This window comes from Nycticebus coucang, chromosome 6, assembly GCF_027406575.1.
Source record: "Nycticebus coucang isolate mNycCou1 chromosome 6, mNycCou1.pri, whole genome shotgun sequence".
Classification (NCBI taxonomy): domain Eukaryota; kingdom Metazoa; phylum Chordata; class Mammalia; order Primates; family Lorisidae; genus Nycticebus; species Nycticebus coucang.
In genome coordinates, this window is record NC_069785.1 from 10,672,101 (window position 1) to 10,696,189 (window position 24,089).

Consider the following 24,089-nt stretch of genomic DNA (forward strand, 5'->3'; position numbering starts at 1 on the left):
AGCAGGACCAATCAACAAAATAGATTTTGCTCTTAAAAATCAAAACTCCAGACACCCATTGTGGCTCTACTCCCTTGTCTATAATTAGACAGGTGCATCATTAATTATATACACAGACTGTCAAGAAAGGGGAGTTGTAGACAGAGCCAGCATGCCTTCCCAAAGCTTCATCCAGAGTAATAATCACTGGCTGATTACCCCAAGGATCTGGATGCAGGATGAGAAGGAGCAGAAGGACAGCAATATGAAACAGACGACTAGAAAAAGAGCTCAGACAATGGCTGACTACAGGTGCCTGGCACTTGTTCCTCTCACAAAAAAGGACTAGTGCATGAATAAACAACTAAAATTTGACTGTAGTGTCTAAGAGAGAAGGCGTGGGGGGGCAGCAAGTGTGAAGCTCCTTGGAACACAGAGCCCAGTATAGAGTAGCATAGAGTCCTCCTATGGAGGACTCTTCCTGTTACCTAGACTCACCCACCAGGATTGGTTCAGAGCCAAATTGGAATTCACCTTACAGAGAAAAGGTAAGCAAAAGACCCTCCCCAGCTCCATTGCCACTGTAGATACCAATAGTCTTTACTACAAGGAGAATCCCGCAGTCCTTGTAAGCCCTGATGAACAAAAATCCAAACTTCCTCATCCAAATACTAGCAAACAAAATCCATCAAAAAGATGACATACTATGATCAAGTGAGATTTATCCCAGGGATGCAAGGATGGTTCAACATACACCGTTCAATAAATGTGATACATCACATAAACAGAATGAAAGGCAAAAACCAGATGATCGTTTCAATGCAGAAAAATGAAAATGAATTTGATAAAATTCAACATCCCTTTATGATAAAAACTCTTAATTAGGTAAAGGAGGAATGTACCTCAATGTAATAAAGGCCATATAGGACAAACCCTCAGCTAATTTCTTGAACTAGAGCAAAACAAGGATGTTCACTCTATCCCCTTTCATACAACATAGTACTAAAAGTCTTAGCAAGAGTAATTAGGCAAGAGAAAGAAATCAAAGGCCCAATGGTTGGATGTAAGAGAATGGAGCTATGTAGCTACTGGCCAAGTAACACATATCATTGCCTGTAGACACCAGAAGCTAAGAGAGAGGAGTGGAACAGACTCAACTTCATAGCCTTGAGAAAGAACCAACCTTGAAAACACCTTGATTGTGGTCTTTTGGCCTCTAGAATTATGAGAAAATAAATTTTTATTGCTTTAAGCCACCTATTTGTGGTATTTTTTTACAATGGCCTCAGTAAACTAATATGGACTCAAGTGAAATAATGTATACGAAAATGGACAAAACAATTGTTAATAATGGTCACTCAAATTTTATACTAAATTTTTAAACTAAAATTTATTTTAATCTCCTTTGAAAGAGTTATAAATATGTTTGGAGCACAATAGTGAAAATTGTGATTTGTGATTGGCTGGGGGAGGCATTTTCCATTGCCACTTATCATGAATAAATAGTGCATTGTCAGGATCTGTTTTGTTTTGTTTCATTTTATTTTTGAGACAGGGTCTTGCTCCAATGCCCACGCGAGAATGCAGAGGCATCACCATTGCTCACTGCAACCTTCAATTCCTGGGTTCAAGTGACCCTCCTGCCCCAGTCTTCCAAATAGCTGGGACTATAGGCACACACTATACCCAGCTAATTTTTCTTTCTTTCTTTCTTTTTCGTAGAGACATGGTCTCATTAGGTTGCTCAGGCTAGTCATAAACTCCTGGCCTCAGGTGATACTCTTGCTTCAGCCTCCCCAAGCACTAGGATTATAGGAGTAAGTCCCCATGCCCAACATCTTTTTTTTTTTTAGACAGAGCCTCACAATGTTGCCCTTGGAAGAGTGCTGTGGCATCACAGCTCACAGCAACCTCAAACTCTTGGGCTTCAGCAATTCTCTCTCAGCCTCTCAAGTAGCTGGGACTACAGGTGTCCACCACAACGTCCGAGTATTTTTTGGTTGTAGTTGTCATTGTTGCTTGGCAGGCCTGGGCTGGGTTTGAACCCGCCAGCTCTGGTTCAAGTGGCTGGTGCCCCAGCCTCTGAGCTATAGGTGCCAAGCCCACTATGCCCAACTTTTAGTCTAAGAAGCAAAATCCGGTCTGTCTAGTACAAACAAACAAGTAAAAATCTCACTAAGTAAGGAAATATAAGTTTTAAAGGGAGGATAAAAGGCTACTGAAACTCAAAGTAAGAAATGAATAAGAAATAGGATTCAGACTCATTCAGAGGCTCATCATCTCTAATCATCAAAGAAATGCAAATTAAACCCATAATGAGATATCATCTCACCCTAGAGAGAATAAAGCCCCAAAGAAGTAGACACTGGCATGGATGTGGAGAGAAAGGAACACTTATACACGATTAATGAGGCCACAAACTTGAGCAACCTCTATGGAAAACAATATGGAAATTCCTCAAAGAACTAAAAGTAGACCTACCATTTGATCCTGCAATCGCAATACTAGATATTTAGCCAAAGGAAGAAAACGGCCTTGTACCATAAAGATACTTGCAGTTGAATGTTTATAGCAGCACAATTCAAGTGTCTTTTAACACATGAATGAATAAATATATTATGGTATATGTATGCCATGGAATATTATTCAGCCATAAAAATATGAAGATTATACATCTTTTACAACAATCTGGACCAATTTGGAGACCATTCTCCTAAGTGAAGCATCATATGAAAAACAAATACCACATGTACCCAGTACTACATTGAAACTAGTAGATTAAAACCTACATGCTCGAGTGAGAGAAAAACTCAATGAAATTCAAGAACATTGTAGGGGAGAAGGGGGAAGGGGTTGGGTAAATTCCCACCAAAAGGGTACATTAAACAGGTATGCAGCTTACTACCTGGGTGTAGAACACACCTTTTAATTGGATTTTAATCTTACAAATGCAAACTATGCAATCTAATTAATTGTACCCTCATATTAATCTGAAATTTTTTTCAAAGGCATTTCTACGTTGTCACCACCAAATCAGACGTAATGTGGTTATCTTAGACAGAAACATATCGTCTCTGCAGTGTTTTCCTTTTGGAAAAACTGTCAAATGAGATCCAAAGAATCAATCCTTATGGAAACAAGTCTTAATTGTCAGTGCTGTCTTTAAAAAATTCAAAAGCTTTTCTGAATAACTTGACACAGATCTAAGTTTGTGACTCTCCTAAATATGTCAAGAACCAATCCCTTCTTCCTAACACTGAAAAATGAATGCATGGTCTTGTTTTCCTTTCCATTTCCTTTGGAAAAAGAAAAATGATTTAAATGTCTAGACTCATTTGAATAAAAATGCAACCATACTTTGAATTCTAAGACCCAGCATATTTTAACTAGCTGAAGTCTTAGGAAATACTTTCCTTAGATAAACTACTTATTTAAAACTCCTATTTGAAGAAGTTATCACATTTGAATTTCTTTGAGATACAACCAGAAACAAGACACTTTGCAACAGTATATTCTATTTGCTTTTGGCAATTTCTTCCTTGCTCCATCCAGAATGCTTACTAAGAAAAGAGTTAATGCAACTGGTAGGTTTCCTGCTCCAGAGATTTAAGTGAAAAGAAAACTTAGATCACAAGCAAAATCATTATGATGGATTCTTTCAGACTAAGGCTAAACCCAACAATCTTTACTTGAAAATATCAGCCTATACAGCAATAAAAAGACAAAACTTATGAATATTTTCCAGGTACAGAAATAAGGTATTATCTGGAAAATAAAAATATGTAACAAGTTGGGGGGTAAAGATCCATTCTACAAGGTATTGAAAATTTTACTCAGGTAAGTTTCTTAATATTATGTAGATGAATTTCTTATAATCATCTAGAGTTAGAATCTTTAGTGTATATAATTTGACAGCCACAATCTTAGACACGTGTAGATATATACAGGAAAAAAATTACCTCTGTTCTCTAGTTTTGCCATAAGATACCACAACATGTCCCTCAAATATAATCATCTTCCTCTACCTAGTTCTTAACACATAACCATAGTTTGTGGATAGTAATGATAAAATGTATTAACTAAGATTCTTTTAGTTACAAGTTACAGAGACTGAACAAAAATTAAGCCTTTTCTCTTTTCTAGCATTCCTTTATACTGGCTCCATTTTTATGGAAACTTTCTCTACATGAAGACAAAGATGGCTCTCGGACACTCCATGTTTACCATACTTTCTGAGGGAGAGAGTGCTTAGAGTGCTTCTTTCCTAGAAATTCTACCAAAACTAGCAGAGAGGAGAAAAGACTCCAATCCTGATCCCAGCCTTTAACCCAAAGCTCAAGCTAAGGGTAGAATGCTCTGTCTGACCTGTGTCTTGTGGAACAACAGGGTGGAATCAGCCCCATGAACTACACATGACAGGGAGGCTATTCTTGAAAAGAGAAGAGGAATTTTATCCAAGAAAAAATGACAAATTAATTGCTGAGTTTATCAACTAGGATCCTAAAAGGAAAACAGAGAATTGAAACTAGGGTAATTAAAAAAAATTAAGGTACAAATTACAAAGGTATAAACAGGGTGTACAAGACACACAAGAGATAATACATTAATTTAGAAGAGTCGTCCAAAGAGATGGGGGAAGTGAGTAGTTACTAAATCCAGGACAGAAAGAATCCTGTACAGAAACCACCTTGAAGAGAAAAAAGATTTTCTTTTTTTTTTTTTTTTTTTTTTATTGTTGGGGATTCATTGAGGGTACAATAAAGAGAAAAAAGATTTTCAATGAGGAATACAACCAACCCAAAGCCATCTCACAAGAAAAAACCTAGAAAGAGCATGAGGACATGCCTACGAAAGACCAAGCAGGAAGTCATAAAGACAAAAAGAGAAAGTATAAAAGAAGAATGAGCTTGTAAAACAGGATCTGACAATCAACCCCTGGGTGATAATCGACAAACAAATTGTGAATATTTTGTTGATAGCCTTTTTGAGGAAGCTCAGAAGGTTGGTACCAAATGCTTGTCCCCCACAGAACAGAAGAAATAGGTAGATCTAAGTATAAAATTATGGGAAAATGGATTCACGGTCAACGATTTCAGAAGTTCTTCTGATGGTGCAACTCTGCAGTTTCTGAATGCTATCAGAAAGAGGAATTACCTTCAGAATTACAGGGAATTTTTGATAAAGAGGAGGTGGAGGCTAAAGTTGAAGAAAAAAAAATGAAGTACATGCATCTACGAAACCTATATTTCAGCCCTTTTCAGGACAGGGCCACAGACTAGGACTACACCAAAAAATGTTTCTAAAGCAAAGAGTATTAAAGTTGAAAATAAAAGTAGTTTGTCTGCTGTTCCACTGAACAACTGGGAACCCATAACTAACATTCAGATCTGGTTAGCCAATGGGAAAAGGATTGTCCAGAAACTTAACATTTCTCATAGGGTGAGCCACATCAAAGACTTCATCCAACAATTCCAAGGATGTGAAACAAGTCTCCCCTTTTCCCTGGCAAGAGCTCTTCCTTTCCTCAAACTGCTAGATGAAAGGCTCACACTGGAAGAAGCAGATTTAGAGAACGCGGTAATCATTCAGAGGCTCCACAAAACTGCTGAACCTTTTAGAAAACTTTCAGAGCCTTGATTTTTGATGGACTCAGTGAAAAATTTACAGAGAAATGATGGTTATAAGTGGGCGTGCAAACTAAAATGGGGCAGGGGAAAAGTTGTATTTGCTGGACTTTGGTTTGCCTACTGTTTACCTCTCCTGCCTTACAAGATTTTGAAATAAGTATTGGTTAGGAAGTAACATATGATGGGAAATTATACTCAGAGCACTTTTTCCAAAAGGCTACTCAAAAGAAAAACAGACTTATTTTCAAATACCAATTAATCAACATAATGTATATTAAATAGCTATATCATTTAGAATCATTTACACCATATACTAAATATGGTATAAATTAGCAAATATTTTCACAGCTTCAGTTATTTAAACATTCCCAAATAGCAGGGATTTATTTAAATGTTAGCTGGCTCAGTATTTTTAAATGGCAGGATACATTAAAAAAATTATACATGGCAGGTTAAAAGTGCCAATGTAATTCTTTTATAATTGAGATTTAATCAAAAGGTTAGAGGGACCAGTTTTTACCACAACTATGCCTAAACTTCAGGGTTCTGTTGTCATCCCTTATTGGCAAAATATACTCAGACTAATTTGGCAACAGTATCTAAGATGTATTTTCATTTAAGAATAAAATTGTGTGGTTAGTATAATATCAGTAATTAATCTTCATACTCACATTTCTACATTTTCTAAAAATTTAAAGTTTTTAAAAAATTACATTCTGTCTACTGTAAACCCCAGTTCATTTCCTTTTGCTTTTAAAAATTTGGGATGAGTCTTTAGCTAACATTTGGGATTAGCCATTCATTTGCCACCCTCACTTAGAATCTAATGCCTATTTGTCACATTACTAATTAATGATTATATTTTATATTTCACACATCAGAGTCAACCTGTGTATACATAAAGGATTATTTATTACATTTGGATGTCACCAAGAAAAACATGCTTTGTATTTCAGACTTCTAACTAAAACAAGTTAGACCTTAATATTTCACTGTCAAATTAAATCCCCTTGCCTAAAAATAAGTTGAAGAAGCTTTTTTTTGCAAAGGATCTATTGAATCAGAATTAAAATGAAGAATAGGGCCAAGCACAGAGGCTCATACTTATAATCTTAGCACTCTGGGAGGCCAAGTTGGGCAGATTGCTTGAGCTCAGGAGTTCCAGATCTCCCTGAGCAAGAGTGAGACCCTGTCTCTACTAAAAATAGATAAACTAATATGATATAATTACATGTTCCTGAGAACAATAAAACACTATTATAGTCCAGTTCAGGGGTAGAGGGAAGAAGGAGGGAGGAAGGGGGAGGATGTACGGCAGAAGGAGGGAGGGCATGAGGCAGGATCTTGACTGATGTGCACACTGGGAGGGTGTATAACACCCCCCTAGGTGAGGGCTCTTCTACAAATGGAACTTTACCCTAGAAGTGAGAACAATGTAACCTAAAAATTGTACCTTCATATTAATTTGAATAAAGTTTAAAAATATAGATAAACTAGCTGGGCGTGGTTTCACATGCCTGTAGTCTCTGCTACTTGGGAAGCTGAGGCAAGAGGATCACTTGAACCCAAGAGTTGGAGATTGCTGTGAGCTATGATGCCACAGCCCTCTATAGGACAAGAGTGAGACTCTGTCTCAAAAATAAATAAATCAATTATTATTATTTTTTTTTTTTTTTGTAGAGATAGAGTTTCACTTTATTGCCCTCGGTAGAGTGCCGTGGCATCACACAGCTCACGGCAACCTCCAACTTCTTGGTTTAGGCAATTCTCCTGTCTCAGCCTCCTGAGTAGCTGGGACTACAGGCACCTGCCACAACGCCCGGCTATTTTTGTTGTTGTTGCAGTTTGGCCGGGGCTGGGTTTGAACCCGCCACCCTCGGCATATGGGGCCGGCGCCCTACTCACTGAGCCACAGACGCCGCCCAATAAATCAATTAATTTAATTTAATAAAGTATACATTGAGTGTGCCAAGGAGCTAAGTCCTATGGCAACAGTAATGTTCACAGATCACTAGTCATATGCTATAGAGCAACAGTTCTCAAACCTTTTAGTCTCAATGCCTTCTGTTTATATGGGGTTTATATATCAGTATTAAATTAAAAGTTTAAAATATTCATTTACATATAAATTCCAAAACATAAACAGATTAAGCGAGAAAAGTGGCACTGTTGTCCTTTTTTTTAATGAAAAGTCAGTATCTTACTTTCTGACTTAAGACGGATGGATTTTCATATCTGTTTCTGCAGGTACATTCGATCCATCATGATGTTACACTTCATGTAGCTTCTGGACTATACCACTGTACACTCATGAGAGAATGAAAACACAACATGTTGGTGTGATTATGAAAAAAGTTTTGACTTTGAAGACTCTCTGATGGGTCTCAAGGACCCACCTCCAGGGGTTTCTTGCCCACACTTTGAAAATCAGTCTATCAAAGCAGTAGTTCACAAGCATTCTCAAGCCTTAGAGTAAGAATCAGTTGGAAAGTTTTTCAAAAATGCCTATTCCTGTCACCTACCACACACATTTATTTTATCTAAGATGGGCCCCAGATCTGTATTTTTAATCTCAAGTGCTTCTTGGGTATGTGGTCAAAGTACTGTTCTTCAGGAAATCCTGTATAAAGCTTTAGCCTTGTGTCCTGGCAGTTTGCTCTTAGAGAGGCTGGTGCATGTTAACGCTGAACTAATCATGATATAAACTTGTGCTTTACCTCCTCTAGCACAGCTGAGATAGGCTGGAACATTTAATTAAGGTTTTTACCAAAGGTTTGGGAATAACAAGGGAAACACGTACAAACTAGATGGCCTATCTTTTGTTGATGGTCTATTTTAAGAATGGTTCCTTTCCTAGCTCCCAGCCATCTAAATGGCAGAGGTCTGTCTTTTTATTAGGAAGAGAGGGAGGACCCAGGGGAGTCTTTTCCTTTAGTTTTTAATTATCCTCAGAAATGAATGTGTGCATGATAGAAAATAAATATTTATTGTCGGTAATGTTTACGAATGAGATGGTAAAATCAATGAACTTTCGGATATAAAAATTACATGATTGTTAATATGTTCAAGAACCTGTAAGAAGATGTTTCATAAAGGCCTATCATGTAGCATTTTCACTCATGTAATTATAATCAATATATGATTTTCCATATATTTCTATAAGGGACCTCTCATTGAGAATGTTTCTCATGTACCTATAGAAAATCCTCCACACTGGGAGCAGTGGCTCACACCTATAATCTCAGCACTTTGGGAGGTCAAGGCCAAAATACCACTTGAGGCCAGGAGTTTGAGACAGCCTAGGCTATGTAATGAGACCCCATCTCTACAAAACAATTTAAAAATTAGCTGGGCATGGCGGCATGCATCCACCGGGCCAGCTACTCAGAAGGTTGAGGCACAAGGATCACTTGAGCCCAGGAAACCAAGATTATAGTGAGCTATGATTGTATCATTGCACTCCAGACTAGGCGATAGAGTGAGACACTGTCTCAAAAGAAAAAAAAAGCCTCCGTGGTGGATTTTTCAATATTTTATTATTTAATCCAGAAGACATATTAGAAGATCTCTTGGGTAACATGTGAAATATACCCCAGTAAGAGGTTCCTATAGAGAGACACCTGTCATCAGCAATAACCTTCAGTTTTGTAAGGGTGAAAATTTATGTTAACGCAAATAGTATTCTCAGAGGCTTTCTAAATAAGAATCATCTGATAAAGCTTTTTATCTGAAAGTTGAAAAGTTCTTAAATCTGTAAATTCTCACAGCAGGTTGACTTTGGAAAACAAACTGAAATTGCTAAGGGAAAGAAAACTTGAAAAAATAAGTATCTTAGGTGTGGAATACAATTTTATCTAAGTAGCTCCAAAACTGTCCTTAGTTCGTTTTTTGAAAATAATTGCTAGGGTTGTTAATATGGAAATACATTTCTAATTTTACAGATTCTCATTTGTTGATCAAATTACCATGCATTTTCCAGGTTTAAAAATGTTATATGCTTCTCTTACAGAGTATAATTTCATTATCATGTTTCATTATGTGTTGATAATATGTAAGTATGCATCTATTTCAGCTCCTTAAACTATTTTGAAAGCAATTTTTTGCTAATGGTTAAACAACTGTTCTCTTAAAGATGAAATGCGTTTCATTAAAAGGATCTGTGAAATAATTTACACTTGTTATAAAATAGTTACCTGTGGACACATTTGTTGTTTTTGTCATAGTCATTCAGTTTGAGAATTAACAAACATTATTAGGTGCCTTCACTTTAACCAGCGTTACTTTCATTTAATAGTTATAAATGTAAGAATGTGATATTTTAAATACTAACTCAGTGGTTGTGTTTGTTTTTAAACCATCTTGCATGTTATGAATTGAACTAGCATGAAGACTATTTAATAGGGTTCATGCCTTTGTTCTCTGTCTTCCTAAATAACTTTAATTAAGTAACTTAATTAAAAAATTGCTAATCACACTAAATCATAAAAAAAATAAAAAATAAAAAAATCTATAGAACGGCAGTATGGATTTAGAAACATTATCTAATTATGTGCTGCTTTCAAGAAACCAATCTTACCCAGAAAAACACATATAGACTAAAAGCAAAGGGGTGGAAAATATATTTCATGTGAACAGAAAGCATAAGTGAGCTAGAGTAGCTATACTTACATCAGATGAAACAGACTTTAAATCAATAAGAGCAAAAAAAAAAAAAAAAAAGACCAAAAAAGGGTCATTAAGTAATGATAAAGGTGTCGATTCAGCAAAAGGATATGATAATCCTAAATGTATATGCACCCAATATTTGGAGCAACCAGATTCACAAAATGACTATACCTAAAGAAAGAAATAGACAACAACACAATAATAGTGGAGGACTTAACATACCACTCATAACACTAAATAGATCTTTGAGACAGAAAAAACAAGAAAACACAGGACTTAAATTCAACTTTGGACCGAATGGACTTAACAGACATTTACAGAATATTCTACCCCACTACTATAGGATATGCATTCTTTTCATCTGCATATAGAACATACTCCAAGAGAGACTGCATGTTAGGCCACAAAACAACTCCCAACCAAATTTTTAAAAATCTAAATCATATCAAGTATCTTCTCAGACCACCATAGAATAAAGCTAGTAACCAATATGAAAAGGAATTTCAGAAAGTATATAAATACATGGAAATTAAACACTATGCTCCTGAATGATCACTGAGTCAACAAAGAAAGATGGAAATTAAAAAAAAAAAATGAAATGAATGAAAATGAAAACACAACATATCAAAACCTGTGGCATACAACAAAAGGAGTGCTAAGAAAGAAGTATATAACATTAAATGCCTACACCATAAAAGTAGAAAGATCACAAATTAACCACTTAACTTTGCATTTCAAGGAACTGGAAAAACAAAACAATAAACCCAAGGATAGCAGAAGAAAAAGAATAACATATGATGGATATTCTTTCTTTTCTTTCTTTGGGGTGCCACCTCCCTGCCCTCTGCTCTCTCCCTTCCCCCACCCTCTTCTCTCTTTCTAATATAAAATATCTGGTATCCTTTAGCAGTCAACTTGACATATAAAATTAACCATCATAAGATTAACCTGAAAAGTTATTACCGTTTTCTTAAATTATCTTTTCTTTGTCTTTTTTTTTTTTTTTTACATTATTGTACTTCTTTATTATCATAACTCCCCTGGGAACCAAAAGCACTTTTCTTATCTGTTATGACACTTAGCATTTCACATTATGTATTTATTATCTAGCTTATGCTACATATATCTGCTCACCATTCCCTTCCCACATACTCAAAATTGCAAGCTAGAATTGTATTTTATTTACCTCTGTAACGCTAGAGTCTAGGTATAGTGGGTGCTCAGCAAATGCTTATTGGATGAAATAAATAAATATTATAAACTTTCTCCTATAATCTAATCCAGTTCTTCTTTGCCTTAAGAATGTGTTATCCAAAAGTAAAGAAAATGTCAATTTCTCCAAGTGTTATTTATAATTTTAAAAACTTGAAAATTATCCATGTGAGGACTGACAATTAAGTTCACAAACTTAACACCATGCACTTACACTGGCAACACTATAAAAACAACTCAGTACACTTTCATAACCTTGGTACATTAGAGTCTCACATTTGTGTTCATGTTGAATGTGGTGGTGTCTTACTGAGAGGCTGTCTATTGTTGTCCTTGAGTATTTTTGTGTGCCATTGTGAGAATTTTGGAGTTTCAATTATAGCAGTGAACAAACATTCATAAATTTATTGCTAAAGTTGGCAAGAATGGAAGTGAAATCAGGGACATGTTAGTCCAAGTTTATGGGGATAATGCCATGAAGAAAATGACAGTGTACAAACAAATTAAATATTTTTCTGAGGGGAGAGACACATCAGTGATGAAGAGAGGTCAGGTCAGCCAATAACAAGCAGAACTGAAAAAAAAATGCAAAAAGTCATCAAATTATGCATCAAAATCATTGACTAGTGACTGTGAGAAGCACAATAGACCAAGTAAACATCAATAGAGAAAAGGGAAAATCTTAACTGAAGATCTTGGCCAATAACTCATGGCTCTTGCATCATGACATTGCACCAGCTCACACAGCACTTTCTGTCATTCTAGAAAGAGTTCTAAAATTGCTTTGAAGGGTGGACTAGGCACTATTATTGGTACACATTCTAATATGACATTATAATGCCAGGTACTTGTCATTATATATTTGTCAAAACCCATAGAAGGCACAACATCAAGAGTGAACTGTAATGTAAACTATGGACTTTGGGTGACAATTCATCAATGGTGACAAATGCAGCAGTCTGGGGTGAGATGCTGATTGTAAGAAGCCTGTGGCTGTGTGGAGGCAAAGGTGTACCAGAACTCTCTGTATTTTGTTTGATTTTGCTGTGAACTTAAAATTGTTGTAAAAATGTCTCTTTTAAAGAAAGTAAATACATAAGCCCTTTAAATATATGAATATATTGGAGGTATGTATACAAATCACTCTACTAGATTTCATGGAATGCAAAATGGTACTTACCCTGGAACATAGTTACTTAGATAATAAATTAATGCAAAGTAAGGAAAATAAAATTTAAACTTCACATTTTCTTTAAGGTTGCTAAATTTCACATAAGGGAAAGAAAGGAGAAATATAGGGTGGAAGGAGAAGAAAAATATGGGAAAGCAATTATGCCACTTTTCTGTATGTGAGGAATTCACCTCACAACTATAAGAATCACTTCTTCAGGGAGCAGTTCTCAATTTCCGCTCCATTGTTGTTTGATGATAGGCTTGAAATAATACTTTTTAAAGAAAATTTGGTTATTTTTGTACATAAAGACTGATGTGGTTTGGGCCTAACTAGAAAAGTCAGCTTTCTCAAGCAAAGAAATACACACTTCAATATTAATTTCAATCTGGGTACCTCATAGAAAGCACCCATTATCCATTATATGAATACAAGCCAAGAAAACAGTTATGGGCTAGACAGAGCTGGATCTAAAATGCAATTGCAAAATTCACAATCTGCTCCACAGCTCTTCAGTCCTACTATGAAACAATTCTACACACACAGCAGTTTTTCAGTATGTTCAGAGACAATTAACAGAAACGTTACTAACTTGTGTGTTTGATAAATCTGTTTTAAAGATGCAAAAAGCAAACAGTTGCCTGAATTTAATATGGCAAAAGTGACTCTTATCCAAAATCACACCACAAGTAAGATGAATATCAGAAGTTGTATGAGTGGATATTTTAGACCTTGATTTTTATTAACACATTATTTTGGTACAAGGTGGGTTTTTTTTTTCTTTTGGTTTACTTTTTGCTCAAAATAATACTTTAAAATCTCAGTAGTAGAATTCTTTCTTTAATCAACAGTGTCTCAAATATCTATATAATATATGAGAGAGAGAAAGAATCCACAGATCTGTTTATTCCTAGTTTCTTTTCCTGGAAGGAACAGGAGAAATTATAATATTCTGTGGAGAAATAATTCTACAAATTCTACAATGTGCACTGTACATGACTAGATAGTTTTTCCTTGGCCTAATTTCATCACCAGCATTTAAAATCATTTCTGTGTAGTATACAACTGAGGTAAAGCAAGAGTTATCATCTGAATTGACTTTTACTATCTGGATTTTTAAACTATCCATTTGCTTCAAAATACAGACTGACAGACTGTGAAGCTTTCATCACATCCCTCTACAAGATTCTGCCCAACTGTCTCACTAACACAGCTGTCCCACCCGGGGCAAGGAGACACAGAAATGACCTCTCTACATGGACCTTCTTTATCCACAAGTCTGTAAGGAAGATAAAATAATGAGAGAAAATGATGGAAGTCAAGATTTAAACTTGAGGAAAATACATCAGCTCATAAAAATAAAGGGCAAAATGTTTAATGCAAATTTGATATTTTGGGAAAGAAATTTTAAAAATTAGAAATAGGAGACTGAAAATGCCTATTCATGGAAAATCAATCACGCTGCTTCTTATAACACACGTTTTAAAAAGACACAATCGGCCCCGCACCTGTAGCTCAGTGAGTAGGGCGCTACCCACATACACTGAGGCTGGAGGGTTCAAGCCCAGCCCAGGCCTGCTAATCAACAATGACAACTAAACCCAAAAATAGCCAGGTGGTGTGGCCTGTAGGCCCAGATTCTTGGGAGGCCTGTAGGCCCAGCTACTCAGGAGACTGAGGCAAGAGAATTGCTTAAGCCCAAGAGTTTGAGGTTGCTGTGAGCTGTGACGCCAGAGCACTCTACTGAGGGCAAAATAGTAAGACTCTGTCTCAAAAAAAAAGACACAATCATTCAAGTATTCTTTGGAGATGTACAAAATAATGCCTTCCGAGAATAATTATCTGGCGTTAGGATAGGATCCTGGATTAACGGGGACACCACTGCATAGTACACACGTAGTTCTTTGCCTCTCCTCAGAACCCATATCACTTGCCCCAAATTTCTCTAATAGTGTCTCCATCATAGATAATACGTGTGCAAATTCTTACAACATGTTGATACTGTGCTGATTCCTTACAACATGCCAAGCAATATGCAAAGGGCAAGTGATTCAAAATGAAGAGAAGTGAGTCCTTCAAAGGAGCTCAAAGTATGGTGGGCGCATATTAAGAAACAGTTCAGTGTGTACATAATCAGGTTCAAGTGGGTAAAACCCAGTGTACACGGGTCGTCTGCTGCAGAAACCACATATAACTAACTGAACCATCACAGTGTCGGGAAACAAGAAAGGTGCTGTTGATAAATGGAGCAGGAAGGGGAAACAAAGACTGACAGGAGAAAGCTAGGGCTGGTAGACAGCCACCCGTGTGCCTTGACTACAGCCGGATGTGAAAACTTTTTATGAACTGCTTTTCCCCTCAGTTGCTGGTCAGGGCGTAAGGCCCCCAGGAGGCCACTGCTTGAACAGCAGGGAAGGCGAGAGGAGCAACGTAACCTAGATTTAGTTCCCTGTGGTAACATGCAAGCATACACAGTCTGTGGGCTTGTCTGACCTTCTCCAGTGGGACTCAGAGTAGGGTCATAGCCCAGGGCTCAGTGAGGAGAGGTGGGAAACAGTAGCTGGGGAGGGTGCCAGGCACTGAGTCACAGAACGTGAGATGGAGCCTCCCTGCCAGACCAGGGTGGAGATTGGCAGCTCAGCCGGACCATGGCCAGCACGGAAGGCCAGTGGTCCTGAGATGGAGCTCAGCTGGGCCCTGGGAGCACAACAGCAGTCACCAAAGTAAAAACAAATATTAAATTATACAAAGACTCACACAGGGCAGAGGCTCTTCCAGGGATTTTCTGTCCTTTCTCTTTTACCTCCTTCTGCCTCCTCCTCCTCTGACTCTACCCCCTTGACCAAAAAAGAGAAAAACAAAAAATCAAAATATACAGCCCATTTGGAAATAATGAATAATATACACATCATCTCAAACAAATAGATTAAACATTTTTTTTTTTTAAGACAGAGTCTCACTATATCTCCCTTGGTAGAGTGCTGTGTTGTCACAGCTCACAGCAACCTCAAACTCTTGGGCTCAAGCGATTCTCTTGCCTCAGCCTCCCAAGTAGCTGGGACTACAGGCGCCCACCATAATGCCCAGCTGTTTTTTGTTGTAATTGTCACTGTTGTTTAGAGGCCCAGGCCGGGTTCAAACCCGCCATCCTCAGTGTATGTGGCTGGTACCACAACCACTGTGCTACAGGCACAGAGCCAAGATTAAACATTTTTATGTTCAAGAAAATCGTAGCAAAATCAGAATCTGAGGACTCCAACAAATAAGCCAGGTGTATTCGTCGTGTCCTTCAGCACCACCTGTCTGCTACATTTTCCTCTTTCCTTCTCTCTCCCTACTTCTGGCCCAAGCCAATCCTTCCCATTTCTCTCTTCAACAAAAAGAAAATAGGGCAGGATTCAGAGAAAGGAGAACACAGATTAAAATCAAAGTATGGGCGGCTCCTGTAGCTCAAAGGAGTAGGGCACCAACCCCATGTACCAGAGGTGGCGGGTTCAAACCCAGCCCTGGCCAAAAACTGCAAAAAAAAATCAAAGTATAGAAATCTAAGAAAGCAGTTGGGGAGCAGGGACAAGAGGAAAGGTTTGAGAGAGGAATGAAAAGGAGAAACTGTAGAGAGAGAAAAGATAATGAACAGAATATATCACGTTTGCTTTATTTTAAAATTTTTATTTTATGATTTTTTTTCAAAGAAAAGTGAAAAAGTTGAGGGATTGACTAGAAGCAGCTTGCACTGGTCAATAGATAGATCTCGTCTCTTCTCATCTAAGCCTGCTGCAAAGAAATCACAGCCCCTTGGGAGATCAACACTTGCGTCTTATGAAAGTAAGACTGAAATGAGGAACAATGATAAGACTCCTCTCTGTGTCAGTTTTGGACAAAGATGCATATCTCCTGATTCATGGAACTTAAGTCTTTAAAGCCAAGGCATGATCTGAATTTCTTTTTATTTCTGAAACTCTTCTAAGGCAGGAGGCCATTAAGAACAGTATCCACAGCAAGAGAGCATTAGCAGCACTACCAGCCTTTCACTGAAGTTCATCACCTCTCTGGGCTACAAAAGGGATCCCTTTCTCCTCCCTGGCTCATCCTATCAGGCTCACACTGTCCTAGAGCACACCCCTGAGCCAATACTGCAAGTTGAAGATCTTTCTGCAGAGACCTTCTCCACATGCATGTCAGAGGTCAAGAAGCAACTCGATCTGACTACTAATAATTATTTTGTGCTTCCTACAAGCCAGGCACTCATCTAAGTGTGTTTACATATTATCTCATTTAAGACTTATCACTGCCCCATGACATAAGTACAGTATTTATCCCTCTTGAACAAAAAGAATGTAAGTAGCTTGCCCAATGTCACACAGTTAGTGAGGAGCCAAGATAGGGACCCCAGGAATCTATTTCAAGAGCCAGTTCCTAACCACTAAGTTCTATTGCTCCTGTCTCTGCCCAACCTACAAGAAGCAGTTTGAAGATGTTTGCACAGCAGGAAGCAGAATGGGAATTAAATCTAATCAGAATAGGTCTGATAATAAATTGAAGTTTATACAGTATGAAATTTTTTCCCAAAGTTTTCTAAAAGACAATATAATCTGTTTTCTGAAATCCAAATAGTCCTGCCCAAAAGTAGAGCAGGATGGCACATAGAGCCTGAGGCAAACGTTATTTAGCTTGCTCTTTTTTTTTTTTTCTATCAAACTTAGGTCTGTGGGCTAACTAGAATCTACAAGTACCTCAAAGAACAAGCTTTAAAAATCCCAGTTAATAAAAATACATTGTGTTAAGCCTTCACTGGCTTCAATTAAAAAAATAAAAATAAGAAAGGATAATTCCCACTTCCCCTTGTGTAATTACTTCTATTTTCATCCATTCCTGGAAAGCTTTTTACATTTCGTTCTTGTGCAACAACCCAGTCTAAACATCAGCTTTTCATGATTCTTTGGAAGTAAGCAAATTCTCATGATCTGCAATGTTTGGCAAGAGAGAAGAAAAGGCAGTGAAAGCAATGGTTGCTTAATTATTTTTCTCAATCTGGTAAGTAAGGAAGACTTGTAAAACATTATTACAATAGGGCAACGCCTGTGGCTCAGTGAGTAGGGCGCTGGCCCCGTATACTGAGGTGGCAGGTTCAAACCCGGCCCCAGCCAAACTGCAACAAAAAAAATAGCTGGGTGTCGTGGCGGGCGCCTGTAGTTCCAGCTACTTGGGAGGCTGAGGCAAGAGAATCGCCTAAGCCCAGGAGTTGGAGGTTGCATGAGCTATGTGACGCCATGGCACTCTACCATGGGTGATAAAGTGAGACTCTGTCTCAAAAAAAAAACAAAACGTAACAATAAATTTTAATACAGCAGAAAGAATCTATGCCAGTAGAGCAGTGGATCAGGCAATATTTCTCTTTTGCTGGGTCTCTCCCTTACTGGCCTCCACCTAGACATTTTGGTCCCCTGAATTGATCCCACCACCTTCTACCTCAAGGCCTTTCCTTGAGGGCTCCTCCTGTCACTCGCCCCACTCTTCATTTGCAGTAATTATCTGCAGCTTTCTGCTTAAATGTCATTTATAGAGAGGTGGTTTTCCTGGGTGCCCTCACTCCCTCAGACCCACTCAAAACAAGACTATCTCCCTTTCTTAAGTGTTTCTGCAAGCTTATCTCACTATACTTTAAAACTTCTGTCTCCCCACCTACTAGAATTCCCATGACCATAAAATCATGCCTGTCTTGTTAAACTCCTAACTGTGCTCTAGAGCCCAACACACCACCTGGTCTATGTTTGACGCTTACTACAAAGTCCCTGCATCTAGGCATCTGCCTGAGGTATGACATCATCCTCAAAACACAAATAATTTAAGGTAATAAATACTAAAAGAAGCATAAACAAAGTCAAATATCCAATGTGATTCATACACTGGGAACATGGATGTCTTATGTCACTACCATTGTTAGAAAATAGATGCCCATGGCCTAGTATGGTGGCTCACGCCTATAATCCTATCCCTCTGGGAGGGCTAAGTGGGAGGATTACTTGAGCTCAGGAGTTCAACACCAGACTGAGGAAAAGCCGAGACATGGTCTCTTCTAAAAATAGAAAAACTAACCAGGCGTGGTGGTGCATGCCTATAGTCCCAGCTACTTGGGAGGCTGAGACAAGAGGATTGCTTGAGCCCAAGAGTCTGAGGTTGCTGTGAACTGTAATGATGCTACAGCACTCTACCCAGGGTGACAGAGTGAGACTCTGTCTCAGCAAATAAATAAATAAATACCTAATCAAATTCAATTAAAGGTAACCATAACATCGTTAGTTAAGGCTGAACACTACAGGAATTCTTAATGTTATTAAATAAGAATTAATAATATTAATTAATAATATTAAGTTTGCAAATTTAATGCATTAATAATTGTATGTCATTAAAAGTAAAACCATCTGGCTAACTTCTCATCCAGGAATTGAGTCTAAAAGTTTCAGTCACAAGTTTTACTTCTTATAATTGCTTGATCATCTCCTTATCATCACTCTGATAGCCAGAGCTAGCTTATTTCCCCCAAAAGCACAAATGGAAAACTAAACTGAGTTTCAAGAAATGAATCAACCAATTGATTCAACCAATTAATTAATCAACCAATTAATAACTTTTCTAATTATTTTTAAACTCAAAAATTGCAGTCTTTCCGGATATAATCAACAGAGAGGAAGGAAAATGCTGAATGAAAAAACAAAGCTAATTCAATAATAATGAATGTTTGGAAAAGAAAACAAATATCTCTGAGCTTGGAGAAATGATGGTGGTAACTAAAATCAATCTATTTCATTGTTTAACACATTCCATTATAAGTAAATGTGTGTTAACATTTGCTTTTAAATAGAATAACTGATCTTCCTTGAATTTGAAATATACTCACTTATAAAATATCAACTAATTAACTATTTTATTGAGCCTGTCTTTACCTTCACACTTTAATACATATATTCTTTCTTAAAGTTCTCTCACTTAATTTCTCTCTAATAACAGACTCAGAAGTGTAAAACTTTTCATTTAAAAGAGCATTCCAGTACCTGGCTGCAACATTTCCCATTTCTCTTTTAAGAGAAATTTTAGAAACAAGAATTCATGATTGGAGAAGTACAGGGAGATCTTCTATTCTAAAAGTATAAAGAGATTTTATGACCACAGCAAGTGTGCAACTTATCTTTAAATTTTAAAAAAGTGGTTTGGTGGATGCTGGTGGGAAGATAAAACCATGTCTTTCAATGTTAATAAGTTTCTGCAAACTAAAAGAAAAAATAAATAGGATTAAACCATACCAAATATACGTACATATGTGGTTTATTAAATGTCTGATCATTAAGCATCATCTGATTAGCCCTTCCCTGGGCCTCTTTTCCTGTCATTCTCATTCTTTTTCTGGCTCTCCAGCCACAATAACCTTATCTGTTTCTTAACTGAGCCATACTTTGGGATCTCTGCCTTTTGCTGAAAAGTTCTTCCTCTATTGTAAGCCTCTTTCTTTCCTGTGACTTCTCCAGTTTGAGTCAGCTCCAGGGTCACTTTGTTAAGGAAGCCAACTGTGTTCCTCAGCTAAGTCACTGACCCACTTTTGCCCTCTCAACTCCCTCTAGCCTTCTCCTACAAATTACACATGACTGTAACTTTTGAAATAATCATTAATGGTCATTTAACATCCATCTTTAAAGAATAGCTAATTAAAATAACCAATTAAGAATCACCAAGTGAGCAGGGCTGTCTTTTCTGGAGTTGCACACTCACATTTAATTTTATAGAGAGGAGATATGAGCAATGATATCAGAACCATGAGAGTTTCCAAATGAAACGTTTCACTTACATGTATAATGCCTTACAAAATAAAATCTAACATTTCCAACTCTATAGCTCTTTCAGGGCAAAGCTGCTCTAAGACCATCAAGTGGGCTATTCCAATCCCACAATCAGTCAAATATCTAGCCTTGCAGGCCAGTCTGCTGCCCCAATCTTTCCTTGACTCCATCCTGCAATATATGGAAAGAACATGTTGCCAGATAGTCACCTGATTATCTTCAAGGAAAGAAGATATTCTATCCTGTTTCAGACAGAACTTCCCTCTCTCTCCAAAAAAACTTTTTCATTTATATGAGAAAAGCATTCAACATTGTTCATTTGGGTTAGTTTTAGCAATGAAACCAAAACTAGTTAACACTTCATGTCATCTGAAGAACAAAATACCTGGTGATCGAGATCTCACAATGAGACAGAAAACAATACCTTCCCCAAATGGAAAAACAAAGTGTGTTTTAGAAAAAGTATATTCAACCAACATTACTTTGCTACTGAATGAGCACTGTCTAAGTAAAAGAAAGACTGAACACAAGTCAGGCCTGCAATTCTAGTTCTGGTAATGGCATTAGCTGTGAAATCTCAAATAGTCATTGTAAACTCCCCATGCTGCTTCTCAGAAGTAAAGGGAATGTGCTAAATAACTATTTAAGTCTTTGTAGGTCTGTGGTTGCACCTTAATTCTTCCAACTAAAATATCAACAATTTGCTTCCATAGTCCATAATTGCTTAGCCAAGAAGAGAAAAGGTGTCTTCAACACCAGTTCTTCAGCACCTTGTTATTTTTGTGTTATCACATTTAGTTTGGTTTGGTAGCTTCATTTAACAGAACAGTCAGAGGCACTTGCATATTTACGTTGTAATGGCCCTTCCAAGCAATTATGATATCAAATAGAGCAATTATGATTGCAATGCCATCGTAATATCTTATAGGTATAACTAGAAATAGAGATAAAATTTTTATGAGACATACTCAAGCTACTGCATAAAGCAGCAGTTTTTCAAATATAAACATTCAAGCCTTTTAAAAACATTTTGGTTTTAAAAGACAAACAGACATTGACATACAAGAGACTGTGGTGCCAGTATGGAAATAAGTTATCTATGTATGAAAAAAACATAATACATACAGTCTATTTGGCTGCTCTACAACTGCAAAGTGGTTTAGCCCATGCATGCTTCTTTGGGGCAAGAATATGATGATCTAATCCCCTCCCCCCCAAAAAATGTGTAATTATCATATTAAACTCATTCATATTAAGTGACTGAAACAATAAATATATTGATATTTTAGAATTGACAATATATCTTTTTAAGACTTTCAGACATCCTAAAAATCTAACTCAAATACTCTTTCATAAGTTTCACATCACGGAAAAAGAAAATTCATGTTTGTGTGTGCCCCAATGGAGAATTCTACCTCTACGACATAGTCTTTATTGTTCCAAGTGAATGATGTGAATAAAGGGAGAATTGAGGAACTGTGACAAGGCAGAGTTACTGGGAAGAGGAGAGAGATATTGAAGAGGGACATTAAGAACTGGAATATTTTTAGGGCATTTAGAGAAAGAGAGCTCAAAGATGTAGGGGACTGAGTTCACTTCTGTGAGAAATGTTGGGGGCTGGGAAACATACCTGGGCTTTATTATTATAATCCCACTTTGGCATGCTAGAAAGATTCAAGTGAATAGTTTATTGCTTTTCAAAATATGTGTCCATTGATTTGATTTTATTCTTGATGACTAACATGTCAAGAATGTCCCTTAAACCTGTTTAGATTTATCAGTGTTATATTTATATTTTATAAAGTAATAAAAATGAGTTACTGGAAGGCTAAGAGTTTACAATACAGCAAGCCTCTGGAGGGATGGGATTGTTCATCTTATTTCATATTCCTAATTCTTAGCCAGGAAGGTGGTCAATAAACATTTGAGGAATAAATATGTATGAATGAATGAATGGTTTCTTTATGCACACACAGCAGATAAGGTCATTAAGCACATAATGTAAGTAAAAAATTACAAAAAAATTTTTTGTCTATTATCTCAAAATTTAGATGAAAGTTACTCTGGGTCTGAATTATTTCAGATAATTTTCTCAATTCTTTATTTCACTTTTTGTGACTTAAGCAAATGTTTCATTTCATTAAATAATTTGTGTGCAAAATTTTCATGAGCTAATAGAACTCACAAATAACAATCTTGTCTGACAGCTGGAAGGACAAAGCAAATATTGACAAAGCGGGAAGGAGAAATTGATAACAATACAATGAGACTTCAATACCCTACTTTTAGTAATAGCCAGAACATCCAAACAAAAATCAATTTAAGAAAACCAGCAGATTTGAACAACACTATTGACTAAAAGAGCCTAACAGATTATACAGAACTTTTCACCAATAACAGAAAAATATACATTCTCCTCAAGTACACACAGGACGTTCTCCAAGACAGATCATATACTAGGCCACAAAACAAGTTTTAATAAATTTAAGATCAAAATGACACCAAGTATCCTTTCTGACTATAATGGAATAAAACCAGAAATTAATAACCCAGAAAATGGGAACATTCACAAATATATAGAAACTAAATAAAACACTCTTGAACAACAATTAGGCCAAACAGGAAATCAAAAGAAAATTTTAAAAATATCTCAAGACAAACAAAAATACAACTTACCAAAACTTAGGGGATGCAGCAAAGCACTAGTAAAAGAAAATTTGTAATAAATGCCTATATTTAAAAAGAAGAAAGATTTCTAAGAAACAACCTAATGTTAAACCTTAAGGAATTAGAAAAAGAAGACACTAAACTCAAAGTTAGAGAAAATAAAGAAATAATAAATATCAGAGCAGAAACAAATCAAAGAAAAAATAAAAGCTAGAAGAAATTCAAGAAAACTAATAGTTGGGTTTTTTTTAAAAAAGCATACAAAACTGACAACCCCATAGAAAGACTAAGAATAAAAAAGAGAAAAGTCAAATAAAATTAAAAATGAAAGAGGAAACATTACAACATATGTCTCCAAAATAAAAAAGGATCATAAGGGACTATTATGAATAACCATATGCCCCCAAGTTGGATAACCTAGAGCAAATGGATAAATTCCTAGAAGCATACACTCTACCAAGACTGAATCAAGAAGAAATAGAAACCCTGAACAGACCAGTATCAAATCAAGCAATGAAGTAGTAATCAAAACCCCCCCAACAAAGACAAGCCCAGTACCAGATGGCTTCACAATTGAACTATTTCAAACATTCGAGGAACAATAACAATCCTTCTTAAAATTCTTTCAAAAAAAAAAAAAGAAAAGAAAAGAAAATGGAACTAAAAGGGATACTTGCAAGTTCATTTTATGAGGCCCAGCATCACCCTAATGCAAATGCCACACAAACATACCATAAGAAAAGAAACCTATAGACAAGTATCTTTGATACAAAAGTGCTCAATGATATACTAGAAAACTGAATTCAGCAACATATCAAAAAGATTATATATCATGTTGAAATGGGATTTATCTCTCAGAAGCAAGATGTAAAATGGAAACCCACATGATCATCTCAATAGATTGAAGAAGAAGCATTTGACTGCGTTCAACATCCT

The 24,089-nt window shown here is 36.6% G+C and overlaps 1 pseudogene; it reads left to right on the plus strand.

Annotated features, from left to right (window-relative positions):
- Positions 1 to 4,812: 4,812 nt before the first annotated feature.
- Positions 4,813 to 5,616, plus strand: LOC128588594 (UBX domain-containing protein 2A-like; annotated as a pseudogene).
- The last annotated feature ends 18,473 nt before the right edge of the window (positions 5,617 to 24,089 follow it).